Source organism: Suricata suricatta, chromosome 1 (assembly GCF_006229205.1).
Source record: "Suricata suricatta isolate VVHF042 chromosome 1, meerkat_22Aug2017_6uvM2_HiC, whole genome shotgun sequence".
Lineage (NCBI taxonomy): Eukaryota > Metazoa > Chordata > Mammalia > Carnivora > Herpestidae > Suricata > Suricata suricatta.
In genome coordinates, this window is record NC_043700.1 from 32,035,290 (window position 1) to 32,050,293 (window position 15,004).

The following is a 15,004-nucleotide window of genomic DNA, read 5'->3' on the forward strand; positions in this document are numbered from 1 at the left end:
ATATTAAATATTTGAAGAGTTTCTCTGAGCAAAAATCAATTTAAGTTGGACAATGCACAGTGGAAATGGTGAAGAGTACTTCACAGAGAGGAACTAAGGGAACGATTTTATGATGAAGATGTGGAAGCAAAGCAAGGAAAGGACTTGATTTGGTTATAGCTTAAGCATTTGCCTTATTTGGAAATGTCTCTTTGCCTGTTTGTGACTGGCTGTCCTTAGGTTTTGATTTCTTAACCCTGAGGCATTTCAGGCTTAGGCTTTGGTTTGCTCTTGTGGGCTCCAAAGGCGTGAAAGCCATCTCAGTCTAATGGCTTCCTTGTTTAATTAAACGGGTGGGTTAGTTAACGTACAGAACCAGAGCCCTGTGAGATAACAGTCTTGGTGTCAGGGGGGGCTTAGAACTTTTATGGAGAATGAGGTCCGGAGGAATGTTGATCAGAACCCCTGGTCCCTTGTGGTCGGCTATCTTGGCGTTGATCTCTCTGCAAGACTGAGGGGAGAGATGGGACCATGTCAAGGAGTGAGAGATGAGTAGGAGAACGATGCGTGTGGCTCTCTCTTTATCACTTCTATGGATTGTTTCAAAGTCTGGGTGAAGGTTCTTTGGAAGGGACCTGCCATAATGTAAGGGCCGAGTATTTTTGTCTTCCCCATTAAGAAAAAAAATTAAGAAGACAACAAGAAGCCCACACGCATGCACGTGTGCACATGGAAACAACGTGAAAAACCGACTGCTGATTGAGGAAGCTTGCTTAATCTCTTAACCTTCCCACAGCGGGGGGGGGGGGGGGGGGGGGGGGGGGGGGGGGGGGGGGGGGGGGGGGGGGGGGGGGGGGGGGGGGGGGGGGAAGGGGACTAAAAGCCCCACATCCCAGGCAGCTAATGGCTTTTCCTTTCATGCCACCCTTTACTGGTGATTCTATTTATTCTTTGGGTTAAGAAAAGAGTGAGAACTGGAAAAAGGAAGAGGTCTGCAACGATGCCTAGGCCGGCTTCAAGGGGAAACAGGACCCCCATCAGCAGAAGAGGTACATGCATGTCCAATTCTTCCTGAAAGCCAGCCCTGTTTTCTGTTGCCTCATGGCAGACACATGAGTGATTTATTGTTTCTAACGTCTCTTAGTTTGTAATAAAGTTTTCAGCAGCTCTTTTTAGCTGCTGCAACCTCTGCCCCTGCACACACACACACACACACACACACACACACACACTTCACTTTGTTCTTTTTTCACATAATGTCCTCTCATAAAGCTTTCATCAAGTCAACCGGGTAGAAAACTCCCCTTGCTGAAAGAAGCATTCACTCAGGGTGGTGGAGGCGAACCACTGGGCAGAAGAGGGGAGCGGTGGACGAGGTGGGGGAGAGAAGAAAGTGTGTTTCTGGGAAGTTTTAGGTGAGGGGAAGCTGCCCAGGGCTGTGCCCTCAGATGAAAGTTACCCTCCCTTTTGCATGCCCCGCCTGTAAACATTCACAGAAGCTGATACATCTGTCGTTACAGGAATGGGGAATAGAATTCATAATATGCATATTCAAAGAAGTAGAGCTTTGGACCGAATACCCAATGCTGATATGAAGGCTTAAGCAAACTCAGATAATCCCCCCCAACTCCGTGTTACAGACCAGCATCTCTTGAGGAGGTTGGTTTCCCCTTCCTTCTGGTCCCACTCGCCCCCTGGTTCCCATCTCCAGCTCAGCTCCACTCTGCCATAGTCATCCCAATCACTGGACCCTATCCAGCCCCTCCGGGCCTTCTCAGCCCACTCAGTGTCAGCCATTATGTGCCATACAGCCATGTGGGTAGGAAAAGTTTTGCTAGAATTATAAAGTATTTGGAGAATGAAAGGCCTGGAGTGATGAAGAAAACAAGGCAAGGCAGAGTCAGATTTATGATATCATTGTGGTTTAGGATATGAGGAAAGGTTGAGTATGGCCAGACCCCTTATTTCCTGGTTCTCCTCACAAGAGGTTCATTTGATGGAAACTCCCTGAATTCCTAGGACCCAGATGAAAGCCCCATGATAAACTGAGAATTTCCAGAGATCTTGTGAAACACCTGGATGTTAACTTTGTGCTTGCAGAGATGAGACAGAGAAGACTTCATGAGGCCACTAAATTCTGGTAATTTCCTCCCTTACTTATGATACTTGATGAGAACATAGACTACCTACCAGACCTAGCAAATTAACTTTGTCCCAGAGCCATGCTGTAAACTACAGAACAAGAAGCAGCAAAGTAGGAATAATGGAATACCAAGATGATACACAGCTCTGTCCATGTCTCTAGTGTTTGACCTCCCCTCTCAACTCTGATACCCAAAATCTGAGTTTCCCAAAACTAACATGCTGATGTGGACAAATAATGGTACTATAACAACATTTTCTCTTTTCCTTTGGTTTTCAGTATTTTGAATACAACATATCGTTATTTTTACTGATGTTGATTTGGTATTTATCCTGCTTGGAGTTCACAGAACTTCCTCATCTTTAAAGTTATGTCTTTCACCAAACGGGGCAAATTTTTGACCATTATTTCTTCACATATTTTGTTCCTGCTCCATTAGCTCTTTCATTCTTCTCTTTTTCTCTTCTTCTTCTAAGAAGGTTAGACCTCTTGATGCTGCGTTGGTTCACACATCCCTAAGTTTTTGCTGGGGAAGGGCTGTTTTGTTTTGTTTTCACTATCTTATTCAATTGGATATTGTCTATTCCTCTTTTTTTTTTTTTTTAGTTTATTTATGTATTTTGAGGAGACAGAGGGGAAAGGAAAGAGGGAGAGAGACAATTTCTCTTACACTGTCATTGTGGAGCCCTATGCAGGGCTTGAACTCACAAACTGAGATCATGACTGGTGCTGAAATCAAGAGTCAGATGCTTAAGTGACTGAGCCACCCAGGCTTCCCTCTTGCTCTATCTTTAGGATTATTGATACCATCTCCAGTTAAGTCTCACCAGTGGATTTCCTTCCTTTTAAAAATTAGGCATTATGTAGTATCTGATATATACAAATAATATATGCCATAAATAAGATGGAAGTACTCATGCACACAAACAAGATGAGCATCACGGACTGACCACCCATGTTAAGAATTAGAACATTACTAAGACTGTTGCCTTTATCTATATCCTCCCTTCTTTCCCATTGTCCCAGCATCCCTGCCCTAGAGGCAACCATTGTCCTCAATTATGTTTTGATGGTTATCTAACATTATTTTCAGTATTTCTTTATCACACATACATTCTCCAAACAGTATATTGTTTGCTTCTTCTTGTTTTTGAGCTTTATAAAAATGGTTGCAAATTATAGGTAATCTATGACTTTAGTTTTTCACTCAATATTTTAAGGTTCCTCAGTTGTCTTGTATGCAGTTCTAGTTTATTCATATCTGTGGATATGATATCCTATGTAGGACAAGAAGTCAATGAACTGTGATGGACATTTGGACCATCTCTATTATGTAGTCTCTTGGGGGAAGCTATTGTCATTTTTGAAGTATAAGTAATGTTACATTAGTTTCAGATATACAACATAGTGATTCAACAACTTTATCTACTATATGCTGTGCTCATCACAAGTGTAGCTGCCATCTATCATCCTACAACATGCTAAGAATTTATTTTCAACATCTATAAATTTTATTGAGAACATATTGCTCTTTTGGCCCTATAACTTGTCATCTGCCTTCAGGGAGGATATAGTCCATTTAGACAAATAAGTCTTAATCATAACAGATAAGCAGCAGTATGCAACAACATAAATACATATTGACCGAGTGATATGATAATAAATCCTGAGCAGGAAGTGGTCTTCACAGACTGGCAGTTTAGAAAGTCTTCCTAGGAGTAAAAATTGAGCTGATCTTGAAGGAAGAAGAAAGAAAGAAGTAGATTTTTAAAAATGAGAGAATTTTTGGGTAGGAAAATAAATATGTGAACAAAAATAACAGTTTAAGGGACAATAAGTAGCCCAGTTAGGTTAACACAGAGAGTTCAACTAGGGAAATAATGTTAGACCAGATGGCAGAAGACCAGGACTCCAAAGCAAAGTTATTCTGGATTCTAATCTCTTATGAGCAATGGAACTAAAATCCATTATATGGGTTACATGGTGAGCTCAGGGAAAGATGTAATGGAAATAACCCGTGGTTCTACTTTTGGCCGTGTTCTGACACAACCATTGTAAAGTAGAGGGAGTAGCCTTTGGTTGAGGGTAGGTCTCCACCTGAATCAAGTAGACTTTCTGAATGTCAAGTATCAGTGAAAGAGGTAGTTTTAGAAAGCAAACTGGGGGGCACTTGCATGGCTTCGTCAGTTGGGCACCTGACTCTTGACTTCAGCTCAGGTCATGATTTCACAGTTTGTGAGATCAAACCCCACACAGGGCTGCATGCTGACAGTGTGGGAGCCTACTTGGGATTCTCTCTCTCCCTCTGTTTTTCTCTCTGCCTCTCCCCTGATATCTCTCTCTCAAAATAAATAAATAAACATTTAAACAAATCTAAAAAAAAAAAAAAAAAGAAGAAAGTAATCTGGAACCAGTCTGAAACTACTGAGAAGGAAACATCATTTCCCTGGCCCTCATTCTCTTAAGTCCCTACTTTTATTGTATTTCTAGAAGGTTGCAAAATGATGACACAAAGGACAGGTTGAAAATGAGACAAGGAGATAATCAGAGCATAAGGTCCATGAAATCAAAGCTTTATGCCTCCAGGAACTTCAACAACGAAGGGCTTACACAGTATCTGGACACTGAACAAGTATGGGCATATCTATGAAGACAGATGAGCTAAACCATACAAGGTAATTGTACATTATTTTTTATAATATATTCTCCTTTCTTTTTGTATTTGATTATTTAAAAACATTTTAGCCTATGGGTTTAGGCTTAAGCATTAGTTAAAAGTGAGCAGTGGTGGTGGGAGTAGAAATTAGTGATAAATCCTCAAGGAGAAAACATCTCCAGAGACAAATTTTGTCAAACATGGAATCTCTGGGTCAGTTCACATTAAGGAATCTGAATCGGTAATTCAAAAATTTTTTAGTTGATATTTACACCAACTCTGTGAGTGTGGCATAACTATTTGCACATTAAGAATGAGGAGAATGAGATCCAGGACATTAAATACTTTACCCAAAGACACACAGTTAGGAGCTAAAAGCTGGCATTTAAAACCAGATACCTCCCAGACACCAGGTGGCTCAGTTGGCTGAGCATCAGACTTTGGCTCAGGTCATGATCTCAGGGTTCCTGAGTTTGAGTCCCAAATTGGGCTCTGTGCTGACAGCCCAAAGTTTGGACCCTGCTTCAGATTTTATGTCTCCCTCTCTCTCTCTGCCCCTCCCCTGCTCTTTCTCTTTCTCTCTCTCTCTCTCCTCTCTCTCTTTCAAAAATAAATAAACATTAAACATAAAATAAAATAAAACCAGATGTCTCTCAACTAGCCTACCAGTTAGAACTAAAGATTTGAGCTCACAAGCTTGGCACAGTGTCATGTCAATGATGAAGTCTTCAAATGAAGGAAAATTCACCCTAGAGAGGGATGGATGGAAGAATGGGCTAATGATAAAGTTCTACAATGGGGCCAACTTGGAGTTAAGGATGAGACTAATAATATCAAAATGTTTCTTCTTCTTGACACAGTCCACAATTTAAAAAGTCAAAGAAGGAGAGAACGAGAAAGAAGAGAAAATGGTGTCCATGGATTACAGTACCTACAGCCAAGCTGCAGCTCAGCCCACTCAAGGATGTGCACAGACCACCCAGGCATATGGGCAGCAAAGTTATAGAACCTAAGGACAGCCCACTGATGTCAGCTATCTCCAGGCTCAGACGACTGTGACCTCTGGGCAGACCGCCTATGCAACTTCTTATGTATGGACAGCCTCCAGCTAGTTATCCTACTCCAACTGCCCCCTAGGCGTACCACCAGCCTGTCCAGGGGTATGGCTCTGGCGCTTATGATACCACCACTGCTACGGTCACTACCACCCAGGCCTCCTATGCAGCTCAGTCTGCATATGGCACTCAGCCTGCTTACACAGCATATGGGCAGCAGCCGGCAGCCACCGCATGTGCAAGACCACAGATGGTAACAAACCTGCTGAGACTAGTCAACCTCAATCTAGCACAGGGGGTTACAACCAGCCCAGCCTAGGATATGGACAGGGTAACTACAGTTATCCCCAGGTAGCTGGGAGCTACCCCGTGTAGCCGGTCACAGCACCACCATCTTATCCTCGCACCAGCTATTCCTCTATACAGCCAGCTAGTTATGATCAGAGCGTTACTCTCAGCAGAACACCTTGGGCAGCCGAGCAGCTATGGACAGCAGAGTAGCTATGGTCAACAAAGCAGCTATGGGCAGCAGCTGCCCACTAGTTATCCCCCCCCCAATTGGATCCTACAGCCAGGCTCCAAGTCAATATAGCCAACAGAGCAGCAGCTACAGGCAGCAGAATTCATTCCAACAGGACCACCCCAGTAGCATGGGTGTTTATGGGCAGGAGTCTGGAGGATTTTCCAAACCAGGAGAGAACTGGAGCATGAGTGTCCCTGATAACCGGGGCAGGGGAAGAGGGGGATTTGATCGTGGAGGCATGAGCAGAGGTGGGCGGGGAGGAGGACGCAGTGGAATGGGCACTGGAGAGCGAGGTTGCTTCAATAAGCCTGGTGGACCCCTGGACAAAGGACCAGGTCTTGATCTAGGCCCACCTGTAGAACCAGATGAAGACTCTAACAACAGTGCAATTTATGTGCAAGGCTTAAATGGCAATGTGACTCTAGATGATCTGGCAGACTTCCTTAAGTGGTGTGGAGTTGTTAAGATGAACAAGAGAACCCAACAACCCATGATCCATATCTACTTGGACAAGGAAACAGGAAAGCCCAAATGCAATGCTACAGCATCCTACAAAGACCCACCAACTGCCAAGGCAGCCGTGGAATGGTTTGATGGGCAAGATTTTCAAGGAGCAAACTTAAGGTTTCTCTTGCTGGGAAGAAGCCTCCAATGAATAGCATGCAGGATGGTATGTCTCCCCGTGAGGGCAGAGGGATGCTGCCTCCCCTCCATGGAGGTCCAGGAGGCCCAGAGGTCCTGGGGGCCCCATGGGCCGCATGGGAGGCTGTGGAGGAGACAGAAGTGGCTTTCTGCCAAGAGGGCCCCGGGGTTCCTAGGGGAACCCATCCAGAGGAGGAAATGTCCAGCACTGAGCTGGAGACTGGTAGTGCCCCAGTCTGGGGTGTGGAAACCAGAACTTTGCCTGGAGAACAGAATGTAACCAGTGTAAGGACCCAAAGCTTGAAGGCTTCCTTCCACCACCCTTTCCACCTCCGGGTGGTGACCACAGCAGAGGTGACCCTGGTGGCATGCAAGGAGGAAGAGGCGGCCTCATGGACTGTGGTGGTCCTGGTGGAATGTTCAGAGGTGGCCATGGTGGAGACAGAGGTGGCTTCCGTGGTGGCTGGGGCATGGACTGAGGTGGCTTTGGTGGAGGAAGACGAGGTGGCCCCAGTGGGCCCCCTGGACCTTTGATGGAACAGATGAGAGGAAGAAGAGGCAGGTGTGGAGGCCCCGGGAAAATGGATAAAGGCGAGCACCATCAGGAACACAGAGACCAGCCCTACTAGACGCAGAGACCCTGCAGAGCTGCATTGACTACCAGATTTATTTTTTAAACCAGAAAATGTTTTAAATTTATAATTACATATTTATAATGTTGGCCACAACATTGTGATTATTCTTTGTCTGTACTTTAGTACTTTTCACCATTTGTGAAGAAACATTAAAACAAGTTAAATGGTAAAAATAAAATAAAATAAAATAAAATAAAATAAAAAGTCAAAGAATAGTCTGGCTGAACAAGTAAAATTTAGACCAAATCTTCTGGAAACATCTCAATTATCAGAGTTTACTACAAGAAAAACTAAGGCTATAAAGAGACCCTCCACTGTCATGATAATAAAATTACCAGGTCCATTCTCTTTGAAATTCTGCATTTCCTATTAATCCTTTCTCCTCTTCCCCATTACTCTAAATTAAAATTAAGTTAAAGCTAAAACTCAGTTTAGAAAATCACTAAAGACCCAGAATTCATCTCTACTTGATCTTTCTGACTGAAATTGATCCACTGAATTTGGTCTTAGTTATCTCTCTCTTTTTTTTAATGTTTATTTATTTATTTTTGAGAGAGAGAAAGAACGTGAGCGGGTAGAGGGGCAGAGAAAGAGAGAATCCCAAGCAGGCTCCTTGCTGTCTGCCCAGAGTCCCCCACAGGGCTCTAATTCATGAACCATGAGACCATGACCTGAGCCAAAACCAAGAGTCGGATGCTTAACCGATTGAGCCACGCAGGCTCCCTTGGTTCTAATTCTCTCTTACTTAATGAACTCATTCAACAAAATTTATTGAAGACGAACTATGTCTCACACATTTTTTATAGGCATGCAAGACATAAGACACAATTTTTACCCCCAAGGAGCTTATAGTATATTTACATAATCTCAAAAAAAAGTTACCTAAATGTCCTCAGCCTCAATATGTTCATCTGTTAATCAGAACAGTCCTCACCCTTTTATTGAGACACTAAATATTCCTGTATGTATCAAAGCAAACTGCGCTGCAGTACAGAATGAAAAGTAACTTGTGAGGAAATTATTTTTTACCTTTTATACACTGCTTCATTTAACAGTCCATAAGCTAAACCCAAACTGTATGGATGAATTAGACAATGTTCTGCCAAATTCTATGCATTCCTGTGAGGCAACTAGCAAAGTAATATGAACTCACCTCCTCTTCTTACGGACTGGGGAAGCAGAAGCCCAAGAAAGGGTATTGTTTTGCACATTCAGATTTGTCTGTAAGTAACAGGGACCCAGAAAAAAGTAATTCAAATAAGGTAGAGGTATATTTCTCTGTCATGTATGAGAAGGTAGAGGTAGGACAAGTCTAAGACTTATACTGTAGTTCCAAAGTTGTCTGGATGGAATCAGGTTCCTTCCTACTTATAGTTTCCCCAAAACCCCAGATATAGTGTTTGTCCACTTGGACCAAGAGAGTTTTCATATTTCTAGCCATCACATTTCCAAGTAGCAGCATAGACAAAGAGAGTTGGAAGAGTATGCCCTCTTCCACAGGACCCAACTACTTACTGACCATTGGTCAAAACTGAGATGAGCATTCTTAGCTGTAAAGGACATCAGGAAATGTAATCTTTAGCCAGGGAAGAGTGTCCCTAGCTAAAAGTCAATTTTACTTTCAGAAATGATGGAAGTTAGAGGGAAAAATTAAAAACAAGTATTTGGAAGGCAGCTAGCAGTCTCCACCACAGGCAATACCAGAAAGTCCATTGATAAATATTCATTGACGTTTTCAGGCAGACTTTCTTTCCTGAGCGTCTCTACTGCCTAGGCTAACCCCAGTTCCTAGCCAGTGGTTTTCAAACTTTAGCAGGCATCGGGAGGACTTATTAAGACACAGGCTGCTGAGACCCAGCCCCAGAGTTTCTTATTCAGTAAGGCTGAAGTGGGGCCAGATAACTTGCATTCTAATAAGTTCCCAGGCAATGCTGATGCTGCTGGGCTGGAAACCAAGCTTGGGAATTACCACTCTAGGCAAATGTACAAACAAAAATAAACAGAAAAAAGGGGAAAGCAAGAGATAATGAGTATTAATAATGTGCGAGCAAAAGAAAGGAGAACTGTGAAATAATAATAATGGTAAGCCATGAAGATGGGACTACCTCAGCACCTCCCACCCACTTCGTGGGCCTCAGAAGGTTCTAGTGTTCTAGGACGTTTAAGCATATAACATATCCCTGATGTTATTGCTCAAGCGATCTAGGGCATGACTGCCCTGACCTGTTCAACCTGGCTATTTCAGAAGAGGCCACACATGATTGCTCGGATTTGTTGGAATCTGATTTCTTCCTTACTTCTTACACATCATCTTCAGCCCCGCTGGAAATACTGACCAATGACCTTCCCGAGATATTTGACTCAAGTCTGTCCTGGAAGGGTAGAAGGCGAACACCAAAATAGCCATAATCGGCTTCTCCCTCGCACAGTCTCAGGAATCAGTCACTGGGGAGCTCCTACTTTCCTTGTCATCTCTCCAGAGTCCCCTAATCATACCTTGTCCATTTGAGGGACTTCCAGAAATACTGAATCAGAAAATTCTAGACTGATCCGGGAAGGACAATGACATTCTCTGGTTGGGTGGGGCATCCTACTGTATTGCCCGAGGCTTGTTTTTCTATTTCCTTTGCATATTTTCTTCCCCAGAACAGAATTTCACTCATCGCTACATACCATACATCTGATTAGACTTTACTTCGTGCATGCTGTTTACGTGCTCTAGTTCCTTGTACACCCCTCTCTCCTCCAGCCAGTGTGAGCAGCTGAAGCCTCAGCGTAGTGCCTGACATATCGGCAATCTGTAAGTGGTGATTGGTGGACCCTGAGCCTGGGGTTTTTCCACACGCAGTTTGTCCATGGGGCTTTGAGATTCTCTGCTGGCTGCCCGGCAGAAGCTCCAGGCCTCATCTCCATGTGTGGGCACCACCAGTTGGTCTCATTAACCCCCTCCCTCATCTGAGGAAAGATCATGCTCAACACACTGAGCATACAACTTCTGAACGAGTGCCAGATCCCAATGCAAGTCTTTGGCTGGGACAGACAAGGAAAGGCAGAATGTATATTCCTAAATATTTTCTGTGCAGGAGTAGCCAGTGCCTGGCGAACTACGAAAGGGACCCCCAAAGCCAGCAGCAGTAATCTCAGGATTGGTCCTGACTCATCAGGTCACTGAGGAGTTGGTTTACACTGTTGTTGTGTGTGTGCGTGCACGCGCATGTGTGCATGCGTGTGCATTGCCAGTAGAGTATCACCCACTCTATTCCCTCTCTGCCTGATTTGCTATGAATCACCAGCTCCCTCAGTGCCATCACGGTGAAAGACCCCTAGATATGATTGAGGGATCTTTGAGCGAGGTATAGGAAATCAGAAAAGTATTAATCCTCTAAAAAATGTTGCTTCTTCCTTATTCTTCCCCGTCACACGATTTAGCATTAGAAACCTGAAACTGAGCCAGAAAACAAAAACATATGAGGTTTTAAAGTCACCCATTTCTCAGGTGCCGGGCTGTCTATGGAAAATAAAATTGATCTGTTGTAAAGACTCGAAGGGGCCTAGGAAGATAGTTCCCTGGGCTCTGTTCATCTGCCCTAATCAGCTGCATTTTTAAAGTCTCATTTAACTTTTCTTGCCACAGGGATCAAATGAGCGAGAACAATAAAAAGCAAAGGAGTGATGAAGGGGTAGAAGAAATTAAGGGGCTCCTGAGTGAATAGGTAATTTGATTCACTGTTTACATTGCTGGTGGAGATATTTAAACAGTTGACCCACGGATGACCCTTTAAATTGAGATTTCAGAGAAAATTTTAAAGCCAAATAAACTTTAGAGTAATGAAGACTATTTTGTAGACTCTAAACTCAGCCAGGTGGTCAGATTAGGAAGGGTTGGGCAAGGGTCATTATTGGGAAGATATCTGAAAAAGACAGTTGTTCTTTTACCTGCTCAAAAACTGTTAGGAAGCCTCAAAAATTTATTGCAACCTCTTATGTGCAAAGCATTATGGGGGGCAATTAAAATATAGCTGGGAGACGGTATAGAGTGCACAGAAAGATATAGCTTTGTATGTTCCAGGCACACACGATTATAATGTTACGATGTTGGAGGGGGGAGAAATAAATACAAGATGTGGGGTTCAAGAAAGATTTTACGTAGGAGGTGAAACTCTGTTAGGGTCTTGTGTGACACATGAAACACGGAGACACAAAAGGGAGGCAGTTGTTAGTCCAGAAAAAGGAAAAAGCCTTGAGTTTAGGTAAGAAGAGAGAGAAGGCACTAGAGATTATTGTGTTCATAGTTGATTAGTCAAGTAACGTGCAGGCGCTCCTGGGTGGCTCAGTCTGTTAAGTGTCCTACTCTCAATTTCAGCTTAGGTCATAATCTCAAGGTTCGTGAGTTTGAGCCCTGTGTCGGGCTTTCTGCTGACAGCCCAGAGCATGTTTGGGATTCTCTCTCTCCCTCTCTCTGCTCCTCCCCTGCTCGCTTGCTCTCTCTTTCTCTCTCTCTCAAAAATAAATAAATAAATAATAAATTAATAAATAAATAAACATTAAAAAAAATAGAGGCACCTGGGTGGCTCAGTCAGTTAATCATTGGACTCTTGACTTTGGCTCAGGTCACAATCTCAAAGTTCGTGAGTTTGAGCCCCACATTGGGCTTCAGGATGACCATGCAGAGCCTGCTTGAGATTCTCTCTCTTTCCCTCTCTGTCTTTCCCTCCACCACTAGTGCTATCTTTGTCTCTCAAAATAAATAAATAAACTTTAAAGAAAAGTAAGGAGCAGAATCCCATGGACAATTTTTGGCAAAGATGGTGAGGTAAATGAAAGTTCACAAAGCCTCCTCCTATACACTGCCCCCCAAAACCAAAAAGAAGCAAAGTAGAGAAAAATACTTGATTACTGCTACACCGAGGACATGATCACTACTTTACATTATGAGGCCCTGAGAAATATGTGTTAGATACAATCCAGTCCACATTCAAATGGGTCATCAGAGGCTGAGAACCCACCCCCACTTCCCAAGAGAGCTATGAAGTGTGTGGGAAGATGAAGAGTACATATGATAATTATTTTATTTTATTCTGTAAGTGTTTGTTTATTTAATTTGGGAAAGAGAGAGAGAGTGAGCAGGAGCAGGGGAGGGGAAGGGAGGGGGAAGAGAGAGAATCCCAAGTAAGCTCCATGTTGTCAGCACAGAGCCTGAAACCTATAAGATCATGACCTGAGCCAAAATCAAGAGTTGGATGCTTAACCAACTGAGACACCCAGGTGCCCCTGTAATAATTTTGCAAAGTCTCAAATCCCCAATCTATTAAAATGAAGATTGAACTGGCCATAGGCAAAAAACTAACCACACAGATTTTTTTTCTGACTGAGGTCAAATGTACCCTATAAACCCAACAGATAGGTTAGAAGATTGCACAGTTATGCCACATGTTTTTCTCTCTAACATGAATTTGTAGGCTGACTCTGCAACACAGACAAACCTTCTAATACGGAGAAACACAGTTTGAAGCAGAAATAGCCCTGGGGCAGTCATTTCAGATACTACAGACCGGATTCACGCACCAAGCTCCTTAGATGCTCATGGTTTGATTTCCTCACCCATGGACTCCTGAATGGCTAAACCTATTATTTGAAGCCAGCACACAGGACCCCAGATAAAATATAAAAGGCAGGTTAAAATGGTGTGCTAGTACACTGAAAACGGAAACAAGAGAAACTCACTTCAGATGGGCCAATAGCAAGGCCAGAAAGTTTCTTATATTAAAAAATGTCGATCAACAAAACAAATCAAACTAGCAAACCCAAGACCCCATGTAAAAATCCTGTGGTTGGAAATGCTCACTCCCAAAATGAAAATGAATATAAATAATAGACTTTAAATGAAAGATATCCTCTAGAATAAAATTTAATAAGAAACTGTAAAAAAAATAGACTGCATCACACTTTCAAGGAAAAGGAGAATAAACTATGAAACAAATTAAGAGAGAAAGATGATTAGTAGACTGAGTTTTTTTAAAGAGAGAGTGACTAGAAATAATAAAAGGTAATATGATAATGACATTGCATTTAAATAACATAAGATCCAGGAAAGGTAGGGATTAATACTACAGCAGTGGAATCAGGGATGTGAAATGCAGGCCCCCAAACACACACACACACACACACACACACACACACACACACACACACACACAAAACAAAAAACACCTAAACTGTAGAGGAAAATCACAAAACCCTCTAAAAGAGAAATAGATGTGGAGAGTAGACAGGAAATAATCATGCAAATGACAAGTGGGCCTGAAGCAGTAAACAGAAGAAATGGGACAATCAAAGACATAACAGAAGAAAACATTCCTAGAGTTCATGAAGATTTCAGTCTACAGACTGAATTTACCATAATTTATTGAAATTATCACTAAGCTTTAAGACATGTCCTAACGAATCTTTTGCATTTCAAAAATAAAGAAAAAAAAGCTACAAGGAACCAGGCAAAAATATCTTACAAAGAAAAACAATCACACTGACTTCAAAAACAAAATATTCCAGAAGGAAATGGCACAATATCTGTAGACTTTTAAAGGGGTGGGAGAATGGAAACTAAGAATTTTTATGTGCAGCCAAATTTCTATTTATGGGTGTTGACAAAAGAAAGAGAAACCCAAAGACCCAATGCTTCAGCATTGCACTTCCTGAGAAACCTTCCTGAGGAGAGAGTCTAACCAATTAGGAGATTAATGCAAATAAACAGGTCATGAATAAAGAATATTTGGGAAAAGCTAATGTTGGACATCTAATGTATGGAAACACAAGTTGAGCTCAAGTAATTTTGCTAAATATATTGAAGGAAAAGATTGTGGGTATCTAATTCTTCAAAGACATGATATGTACAAGAAAATAATAACTGAAATATAATTTAATACTTTGATGTAGCAATAATAATTTTGCTAAGAGAACCACACAGGAATATAACATCAAAACCCAGATACCACAGTCTAAATAGTCTCATTCCTGCACCTTTAGTAGGGAAAATATCAATGTTATTATCTGTTTCAATTCCATTAAGTGATCATTAAAAGTTTGAGCACATTAGTTAAACACATCATTCACAACCAGAAGAAACAGCATACAGTTCTCAAAAAAAAATGACCCAACAAGGATTATGAATATATAGCAAAAGATACACAAGCAAATGCAAATCATGGGGAATAGAAAAAATGTTTTTTAATAGGTAGGAAGGAAGGAATAGCATAACATAGAAAAGAAAAGAGAAAAGTATAATGAGCAGAAACATAAAATAACAGAATAATATCAAATATGATTTTATAAGCCCAAATGTAAACTGACAATTTGCCTATTTAAAAAATGCCT

General features: G+C 42.1%; 1 pseudogene; it reads left to right on the plus strand.

The window, feature by feature from the left end:
* The first annotated feature begins 5,686 nt into the window (after positions 1-5,686).
* LOC115289994 lies at positions 5,687-7,674 on the plus strand (annotated as a pseudogene).
* Positions 7,675-15,004: the final 7,330 nt, after the last annotated feature.